Below are 9,702 nucleotides of genomic sequence, written 5' to 3'. Positions count from 1 at the left end.
CTTGTTTGTCCCCATCTCCTCCACATGATATACTGACATCAAATATAGTGAAAGCAGGGGTTACACTGTGGGGGAGGGACATACAAAGCAACAAAGAAATAATCTTATAAATGCATTAGAAACACATGCATGAAAGAAACGAAAACATTAAAATACATATTTAAGGGTTCATTTTCCTAACATCACATTATCTGGCCTTTTCCGCTTGACTCATACCTATACTAGATATTGCAAATAAGGGAAACCATGGGACCTATGCTTCTTTGAGCCTGGCTTACTTCACTTAATATAATTTTTTCCAAACCTTTCCATTTCCTAACAAATGGGGAAATGTCATTCTTTCTGATGGAGGCATAGAATTCCATTGTGTATATATACCACATTTTCTTGATCCATTCATCTACTGAGGGGCATCTGGGTTGGTTCCATATCTTAGCTATGGTAAATAATGCTGCAATAAACATAGTTGTGCTGGTAGCTTTAGTGTGGTCTTGTTTGTAAACATTTGGGTAAATGCCCAAAAGTGGGATTGCTGGATCATAGGGGAGATCTATGTGAAGTCTTTTGAGGAACCTCCATACTGCTTTCCAAAGTGGTTGAACAAGTTTACATTCCCACCAACAATGAAGTAAGGTTCCTTTCTGTCCACATCCCCTCCAGCATCTGTTGTTATTAGAGTTCTTGATTTTTGCTGTTCTAACTGGAGTGAGGTGATATCTCAATGTTGTTTTGATTTGCATTTCTTTTATGGCTAGGGATGTTGAACATTTCTTCATGTGTCTATTGGCCATCCTTGTTTCTTCTTCAGAGAAGCTTCTCTTTAAGTCTTTCGCCCACTTATTTATTGGGCAGTTGTTTCTTTGAGGATTTGTTGTTGGGTGGTTTAATTTTTTGAGTTCCAAGTATATTTTAGATATGAGACCTTTGTCCGTTGTATGGCTAGTAAAGATCTTCTCCCAATCGGTGGGCTTTCTATTGATCTTGCCAGCTATGTCATTTGCCCTGCAGAAGCTCTGCAATCTTATGCAATCCCATTTGTCCAACCTTTCTTTGATTTGTTGTGCTTCCGGGTCTCTATTCAGAAAATTTCGACCTGAGCCAAGGAGACCTAGGGTTTCTCCTATTCCATCCTGTAATGTTTTCAGAGTGTCTGCTTTGAGTTCAAGGTCTTTGATCCATTTGGAGTTGATTCTGGTGCAGGGTGATATATAAGGATCTAGCTTTAGTTTTCTACATGTAGTTAACCAATTTTGCCAGCACCATTTACTGAAGAGGCTGTCTTTCTTCCATTCTATTGTTTTAGCTTCCTTATCGAAGATTAGATGGCTATAGGTCTGTAGGTTCATTTCTGGGTTTTCAATTCTATTCCATTGGTCCTGAGGTCTGTTCTTATGCCAATACCAAGCTGTTTTGATTACTATGGCTTTATAGTAGAGTTTGAAATTTGGTATTGATATTCCTCCAGCAGTGTTCTTTCCGTTGAGGAGCGTTTTTGCTATTCGGGGTCTTTTATTGTTCCATATGAATTTTTGGATTGCCTCCTCTATTTCCTTGAAGAATGAGGGTGGAATTTTGATAGGTATCGCGTTGAATTTGTAGATAGCCTTGGGAAGTATTGCCATTTTCACGATGTTAATCTTGCCAATCCAGGAGCATGGGAGGTTTTGCCATTTTTTAAGTTCTGTGTTGATTTCCTTTTTCAAGATTTTAAAGTTTTCATCATAGAGGTCCTTCACTTCTTTGGTTAAGTTAATTCCTAGGTATTTTATTTTTTGTGGGGCTATTACAAATGGAGTTGCTTTCCTAATTTCAGCCACACTTTTCTCATTGTTGGCATATAGAAAAGCCATTGATTTTTGGGGGTTAATTTTATAACCTGCTACTTTGCCAAAGTTTTGAATCAGCTTGAGTAATTTGGGAGTGGAGTCTATGGGATTCTTTAAATACAAGATCATGTCATCTGCAAAGAGGGCAAGTTTTATTTCTTCTTTCCCTATTTGGATCCCCTTTATGTCTGCATCTTGCCTTATTGCTGTAGCTAGGCATTCTAATACTAGATTGAAGAGAAGTGGAGAGAGTGGGCATCCTTGTCTCGTTCCTGAGTTAAGAGGAAATAGCTTTAGTTTTTCACCATTGAGTATAATGCTGGCTGTAGGTTTGTCATATACAGCCTTTATTGTATTGAGGAATGTTCCATGGATTCCTAATTTTTCCAGAACCTTCATCATAAATGGGTGTTGGATCTTGTCAAATGCTTTTTCTGCATCTATTGAGATAACCATGTGGTTCTTATTCTTGCTCCTGTTGATGTGATGAATAATATTGATTGATTTGCGTATATTGAACCAGCTTTGCATCCCTGAAATGAATCCTGTTTGATCATGGTGTATGATTTTTTGGATGAATTGTTGAAGTCGATTGGCCAAAATTTTGTTGAGAAGTTTTGCATCAATGTTCATCAAAGAAATGGGTCTATAGTTTTCTTTCTTTGATGAGTCCCTGCCTGGTTTTGGGATGAGGGTTATGATGGCTTCATAGAATGTGTTTGGTAGTGAGCTTTCTCTTTCAATTTCATTGAAGAGTTGGAGGAGTATTGGTGTGAGCTCTGCTTTGAAGGCCTTGTAAAATTCCGCTGTAAAACCATCTGGTCCTGGACTTTTCTTAGCTGGGAGGTCTCTTATTGCTGTTTCTATTTCAATGCTTGATATGGGCCTGTTAAGCTGGTTTAACTCATCTTGGTTTAGTTTTGGCATGTCAATATTTGCTAGGAAAAGGTCCATTTCTGTCAAGTTCTCAAACTTATTAGCATAAAGTTTTGAGAAGTATTCCCTTATAATGTTCTGAATCTTGGTTGTTTCTGTGGTGATGTTTCCATTCTCATCTCTGAGTTTATTAATTTGGGTGTGCTCTCTCCTTTTTCTGATAAGGTTTGCTAAGGGTCTGTCAATTTTGTTAAGTTTTTCGAAGAACCAACTCTTTGTTTTGTTGATTCTTTCTATAGTTTTTTTGGATTCTAATTCATTTAATTCTGATTTAATTTTGATTATTTCTTTCCGTCTACTGGATTGGGGTTTATCTTGCTGCTCTTTTTCAAGGAGGTTTAGATGTGTCATTAAATTGTTAGTTTCCGATCTCTCCAATTTGTTGATGTAGGAGCTCAGAGCTATAAACTTTCCTCTGAGTACTGCCTTTGCTGTGTCCCAGAGGAGCTGGTAATTTGTGTGTTCATTTTTGTTGAATAGCATGAACATTTGAATTTCCTTTCTAATCTCTTCCATGACCCACTCATGATTCAGCAGTGTGTTGTTCAGCCTCCATGTGATACCGGACTTTCTTTGGTGGCTTTTGGTGTTGAGTTCTAATTTTATTCCCTTGTGGTCAGAGAGAATGCAAGGTATAACTTCAATGTTTCTGAATTTAGACAAGTTTGCTTTGTGGCCTAAAATGTGGTCTATTTTAGAAAACGTTCCATGTGCTGCTGAGAAGAACGTGTATTCTGATGCTGCTGGGTGAAATGTTGGGTAAATGTCTGTTAAGTCTAGTTGATCTATGCAGCTGTTTAGATCTGCGGTTTCTCTGTTGAGTTTTTGCCGAGTTGATCTATCTAGTGGGGAGAGTGGTGTGTTAAAATCCCCAACGATTAATGTCTTTGGATCTATCTGGGATTTGAGGGAAAGTAGTGTTTCTTTGATAAATTTGGGTGCTCCATTGTTTGGCGAATAGATATTTAGAATTGTAATATCCTCCTGAAGGAGAGATCCTTTAATTAGTATGTAGCGACCTTCTTTATCTCTTCTCACGAATTTTAATTTGAAGTCTATTTTATCTGATATTAGGATTGCAACTCCCGCCTGTTTATGAGGGCCGTTTGCTTGGTAGATTTTGTTCCAGCCTTTAACCTTGAAAATATGTTTGTTTTTACGGGCAAGATGTGACTCCTGCAGGCAGCAGATAGAAGGGTCTTGTTTTTTAATCCAACTAGAGAGTCTATGTCGCTTAATTGGAGAGTTCAGTCCGTTAACGTTAAGAGATAGGACTGAGAGGTATTTGGGAGTTCCTGCCATGTTATCCACCTTCTTGGGGGCTGTGAAAACTGGGTTCTTCCTAAGGTTCTTGGATTCTCAGTTTGTGTGCAGTTTCTTGGCCTTTGTTGCGTTCTTGTTGGTTTTCTATGTGTAGGACATCTTTAAGAATCTTTTGCAGGGCTGGTTTGGTGGAGATGTATTGTTTCAATTTTTCTTTGCTATGGAAGGTTTTTATTTGGTCTTCAGTTATGAAGGAGAGTTTAGCTGGGTACAGTATTCTTGGTTGATAGTTGTTTGTTTTTAGGGCATGGCATACGTCATTCCAGGCTCTTCTTGCTTTGATTGTCTCTGCTGAGAAATCTGAGGTAATTCTAATTGGTTTCCCTTTATAGGTGATTAATCTTTTCTCCTTGACAGCTTTAAGGATCTTTTCCTTGGTCTGGGTTGATCCTGTGTGGATTATAATGTGACGGTGGGATGTCCTATTCTGGTCTGGTCTATTTGGGGTTCTAAAAGCTTCTTGTATCTGAATAGGCCTATCTTTTTGTATGTTTGGGAAGTTCTCTGCTAGGATCCTGTTAAACAAATTTCCTAGACCATTAACTTCTGTTTCTAGGTGCTCCTCTACACCCATTATCCTTAAATTGGGCCTTCTGATGGTGTCCTCCAGGTGTTGGATAGACCTATCATATTTCTTGGACTTGTCTTGGATGGTTGTATGTTCTTTCTCTATAATATCTAGGCTGTCTTCAATCCCTGAGATTCGATCTTCTGCATGGTCTAACCTGCTGTCAAGACTCTCTACTTTGTTTTTTATCTCTTTTCCTTCTAATTGGTCAGCTTTGATGGCTTCAAGTTCTTTGTTGAAGCTCTGTTTTAGGTCTTGTATGAATTTCTTTACTTCCTTAATTTGGTGTTCAGTGTTTGTTCTCAAATCACTTAGTTGATTGGTTATGGTTTCTTTGGACTCCCATTCCTTCTGTTGGGTTCCATTCAACATTCCCTTTGTGGTCTCCCTGACTTCCTTCAGCTCTTTGTTAATGGATTCCATGAATGTCTTTAGTGATCTTTGTGTATTCTCTACCTGGTCTCTTAATTCGTGAATTACTCTTTGATTAGTTTCCTCCCTTCTGTGGGATTCCTGCAGTTCTCTTTGAGTGTTCTCTGCCTGCTCACGCCATTCCTCCCTTTCTCTTTGAGTATTCTCAAGTTGTTCATGCAAATCCTGTATCAGTTTTTGAGAAGCTTCCTCACGCTTATGATATTCCTGTATAAACTTCTGGGATGCCTCCTCTCTCTCCCTATCACGCTCATACAGAGTCCTTTGTACATTGTCAAACTTCTCATTTATCATGTTTGCTATTAGTGTTTGTAGAGCTATTTGGGAACTCTCCTCTGGGTTATTCTTTATCTGTTCTAATCCCTGATTATCAAGGTTGGGAATTGAGATACCCGAATTTGCCATTTTTCTTGTGTTTTTCCGGCTTACTCGGCCCATTTGAGATAAAGATTGCACCAGTTTTGTGCTAGAACACTATCTTAAGGCAACCATCAACCAAAGTTTGCATTTGTACAGTCAATAGTCTACAGATACAATCTAGTTCAACATATACATCTATTCAACATCAAACGACCATATGTTAAAGGACTTCGAACCGCAGAAAAGAATTTGGAAAACCAGAAATTATTAGGATTAGTGAGAGATGTGGGTAAAAAATAGGAATAGATTGGTGTGGGGAGGCACAAGGAGAGTTAACTATGTCCTACTCACAGTGCAGGAAATGGGTTGGGTAGGATGCAAGTAGAGAGAGAGAGAAAAAGAAGAGACGGAAAGGGGAATAAAGAGAGACCAGAAAAAGAATAGAAACGTAAAAATTAATGTTATTATAGAGGTTAAAAGACCGTCTATTTAGAGAGGAATGTGAATATGTTCAGAGAAGGGGAGGGACATTGAGGAGATGTGAAAAGCTTTAAGGGAGATGAAAAGATCAGAAGTTCAATAGAGCTAGATAAAAAACAAAAAGATAATTAAGAAAGAAAGAAAAAGAGAAAGAAGACAAGAAAAGAAAGGAAAACTCTCATTCACGTAATTCTGAAATAAAAATTATAAGATGAGAAAAAAAAGTTACTGGAAAACAATTATTTTTTCAGAAGAGGCAAAAATTAAAGATTGATAAAAGTTTTAGAAGGGAAAAAAATTTATATACATATATATATATATATAAGGTAACAAAAAACAAAAAACAAGCAAAAAAAAAAGAAAAGAAGAAGAAGAAAAAAAGAGAAAAAAAAAGAAAAAAGAAAAAGAAAAAAAAAAGAAGAAAAAAAAAAAAAGTCTTTTGATTTTTTTTTTTTTTGGGGGGGGAGGAGTGGGAAGAATCCTGTATCTCCCTTTTGTCTGCAACCAGTCTCTTGGAGTCTCTGGTCAGCTTGAGGTCCTGTGGCTTGATTGGTTTCTTAAGTCGGTTGGTTGGAAGAGGCAGAAAAATGCTCTGCTTTACCCAAGATTTTGAGATCCCCCTCCCAGGTTAGTTTTCTGGGAGGGTGGTCTGCTTTGAGAGTCACAAAAGAGGGGGATGTGGTGATGAGGCTAGGTTCTGGGTGGAGTTGAGGCCTTTCAGCAAACAGTAGCTTTTCCCTGGGGCTATTTTGTGTTAAAGCTCACAGTGCCCAGCCTGGAGCCATTCTCAGGGTTTCTGTTTTTCAATTGATTGTGGTGGCTGCTAGAGGGAGGGGCAGCCTCTGGCTCTGGTTACCCAGTGAGGCTAGGCTGGCGCCTGAGCTGGGTGACTTTTCCCTGGATGGAGCTGAGTCTGGCAGGTCACTTCGGCGTTAAGTTCTTGTGACCTGCTAAATGACTCATTTTATTCCAAGGCCTGAGCTGAAGCTAGCAGCAACTCCGAGCTTTGTCGGTATCCAAGATGGAGATCACCGGTGCTGGGGGGGGAGGGGTGGCCTTCCTTCCTCTGCTCCCTGAGGAGTGAGGATGTCGGGCTTGTACTCACGCTGAGTCTTGGGTCCTGGGTCGTCTCTGGTGCCGAGTCTTGGATCCTGGGTCGTCTCTGGTCTGCAAGCTGCAGGGTGAAGATGTCCGCTCTTTGTTGGTTCTTGCTGGTGTTGAGTAGAATCCGCTCGGCCGCTGCGTCTGGCTCCTTCGTCCCGGACTCTCTGTGTGAGCGCTCAGGTATGGCCCCCGGCTGTGGTCTCTGCCGCTTGAGACCCTGTCGCCGCCGCCGCCGCCGCCGCCGTGGCGGCTGCTGGCGACCACTTGCCTTGGCTTCCCCTCTCTTGTCTAACTCTCTGTCCTGTGATGGCACACTTGGTGTGATTCTCTGGCTTAGGACTGTTCACTGGAACTCTAAAGCTGCTTTCTATGCGAGAGCTTGTTCAGATTCCAGCTTCTCCTCCGCCATCTTCCCGGAACTCTGTGAGTGTATTTTCTTATTCTTTGCTTCTCTTCTCATCTTTTGTTATTGTGGCTTTTTGTCATCATTCTAAAGCACCTTGCTGTAGTCAAATATATCTTAATCCTCTTAGAAACCATAAATAAAAAACCTACCATATATATGTATATATGTAAATGTAGTAACAAGTCAGAACTCCAAACACACTGCTCATGAACTCACTTGTTAACCACTTTTAGAAATCTCTGAAAAAAGGAGAGAGAAAAATGGAAGATGCTTCAATAAAACTGGAGAACAAGCTACATAAAAGCAGTAACAAAAAGTGTTCTGTCAGGAATTACTGTAAGTGAAAATGCCTGAAACTCTGTAATTGCAACATGTGCTCCTGTGACTTAGTTAATAAAAGTCAATTTAAAAAATCCATGGCCAAACTGTATGTTGCTTCCAAGAAATTCCCTTCATCCTTAAGGACACACATAGAGTTCAAAGGAATGGGTGGAAAAAGACAGGCCATTCAAATGGAAGCCAAAAGAAAGCTGGAATAGCCATGAAACATTAAATCATATGGACTTGAATCAAAGCAATGAAGAGAGACTTTGAGATAGAAGACCCTTATACAATTGTAGCTGAAGATTTATCACAGCACATTTAGTAATGGAGAGAATATCCAGATAAAATAAAAATGGTGGCAAAAGAGCTAAGTTTCACCTTACATCACAGAACACTCCACTCAATTTGTCAATGAAACAGTTTTCATCAGTATATTATGGCTTAGGGAAAAAAAACCATCCTCAAAGCTTAAGAAAATTGTAATATAAGGATACATTTATGCCACAAGAGATTAAGGGTGGGCATTAACAAAAACAAAAAACCTGGAAACATAAAATACATGAAAGTTAAAATTTTTTCAAATAACAGAGAAGGCAAAATCAAGAAATAAGCTTGAAATAAATGAAAATAACAAATATCAAAAATTAAAATATGGAAAAGGAAAAGCTGCAAGGAAACTACTGAACATTGCTGAAATCAGAAGAATAAAATCATATACTAAACAAGCTACATGCATCTCAAAGAACTAGAAGGACAACTACTAAACTGGAAGTTAGTAGAAAGAAATTACTGAGTAGAAATAAAAGAAATAGAGGATAAAATAGCAATGCCAGTAATCAATGAAGTGGAGGTTGGTCAAATGCAAGAGGGAGCCACATGTTATTTTAGTATCAAGGAGAGATAGAGACAAGGTAAAATATGCAGAGCTATAAAACAATCAGCAAGTACTTGCATACTAGTGCCTCACACTTGGAATCCTAGCTAAAGAAGAGGCTGAGATCTCAGAACCGAGGTTTGATACAGCTCCATTAGCCTTATCTGGAAGATTCGTATTAACAATTAACCAACAATAAGTCAGAAGTTGAGGCATGACTCAAGTGGTAGGTAAATTTCTTACTAAGAAATAAATAGCTCAGAAAGCCATAGCAAGCATGGCATTCTAGATTTGGCTCAGTGGTGGAATCTTTTATTTCATCTGTAGGAACTTGAATTTCTCCATAAGCCCTGAAAATATAACATAATTTATAGCAGTGATTGTATCAGATTTGCAAGCTTCAGCCCACAATAATAAGCACTTCTCAGATCGAAGAGACAGCCAAAGAAATGATAGAAACTTTTTGCTACCTGTTGGTCTGACAAGGAATTAATATCATAGGATAAAACAACTCTAAAATGTAAATTCCAGTTTTAGAAATAATCCAATCAGGAAATAAGCACATGAAGTAAACTTTTTAATTCAAAAATGTATAAATGTGGGAGGTGTGAGCTGGGAATGTGGCTCAGTGGTAGAGTGCTTGCTTTGCATACATGAGACCCGAGGTTCAATTCCTTAGCACCACATAAGCAAAAAAAGCAGGAAGTGGCACTGTGGTTCAAGTGGTAGAACACTAGCCTTGAGCTGAAGAAATGAGGGACAACATCCAAGCCCAGAGTTCAGGTCCCATGACTGACAAAAAAAAATGTACAAATGGTAATATAAAAATATTTTAAAATATTGGACTGGGAAGGTGGCTCAGTGGTCGAGCGCTTTGCCTTGCATGCCTGAGGCCCTGGGTTCAATTCCTCAGCACCACATAAGCAAAAAACAAAAAGCAGGAAGTGGCGCTGTGGCTCAAGTGCTAGAGCACTAGCCTTGAGCTGAAGACCTGAGGGACAGCACCCAGGCTCAGAGTTCAGACCCCACGACCAGACCAAAAGAAATAAATAAATAAAAATAAAAATAT

Source organism: Dipodomys merriami, unplaced genomic scaffold (assembly GCF_024711535.1).
Source record: "Dipodomys merriami isolate MVZ:Mamm:240054 unplaced genomic scaffold, mDipMer1.0.p SCAF_6, whole genome shotgun sequence".
NCBI classification, from domain to species: domain Eukaryota; kingdom Metazoa; phylum Chordata; class Mammalia; order Rodentia; family Heteromyidae; genus Dipodomys; species Dipodomys merriami.
This window is presented reverse-complemented; position numbering follows the sequence as displayed.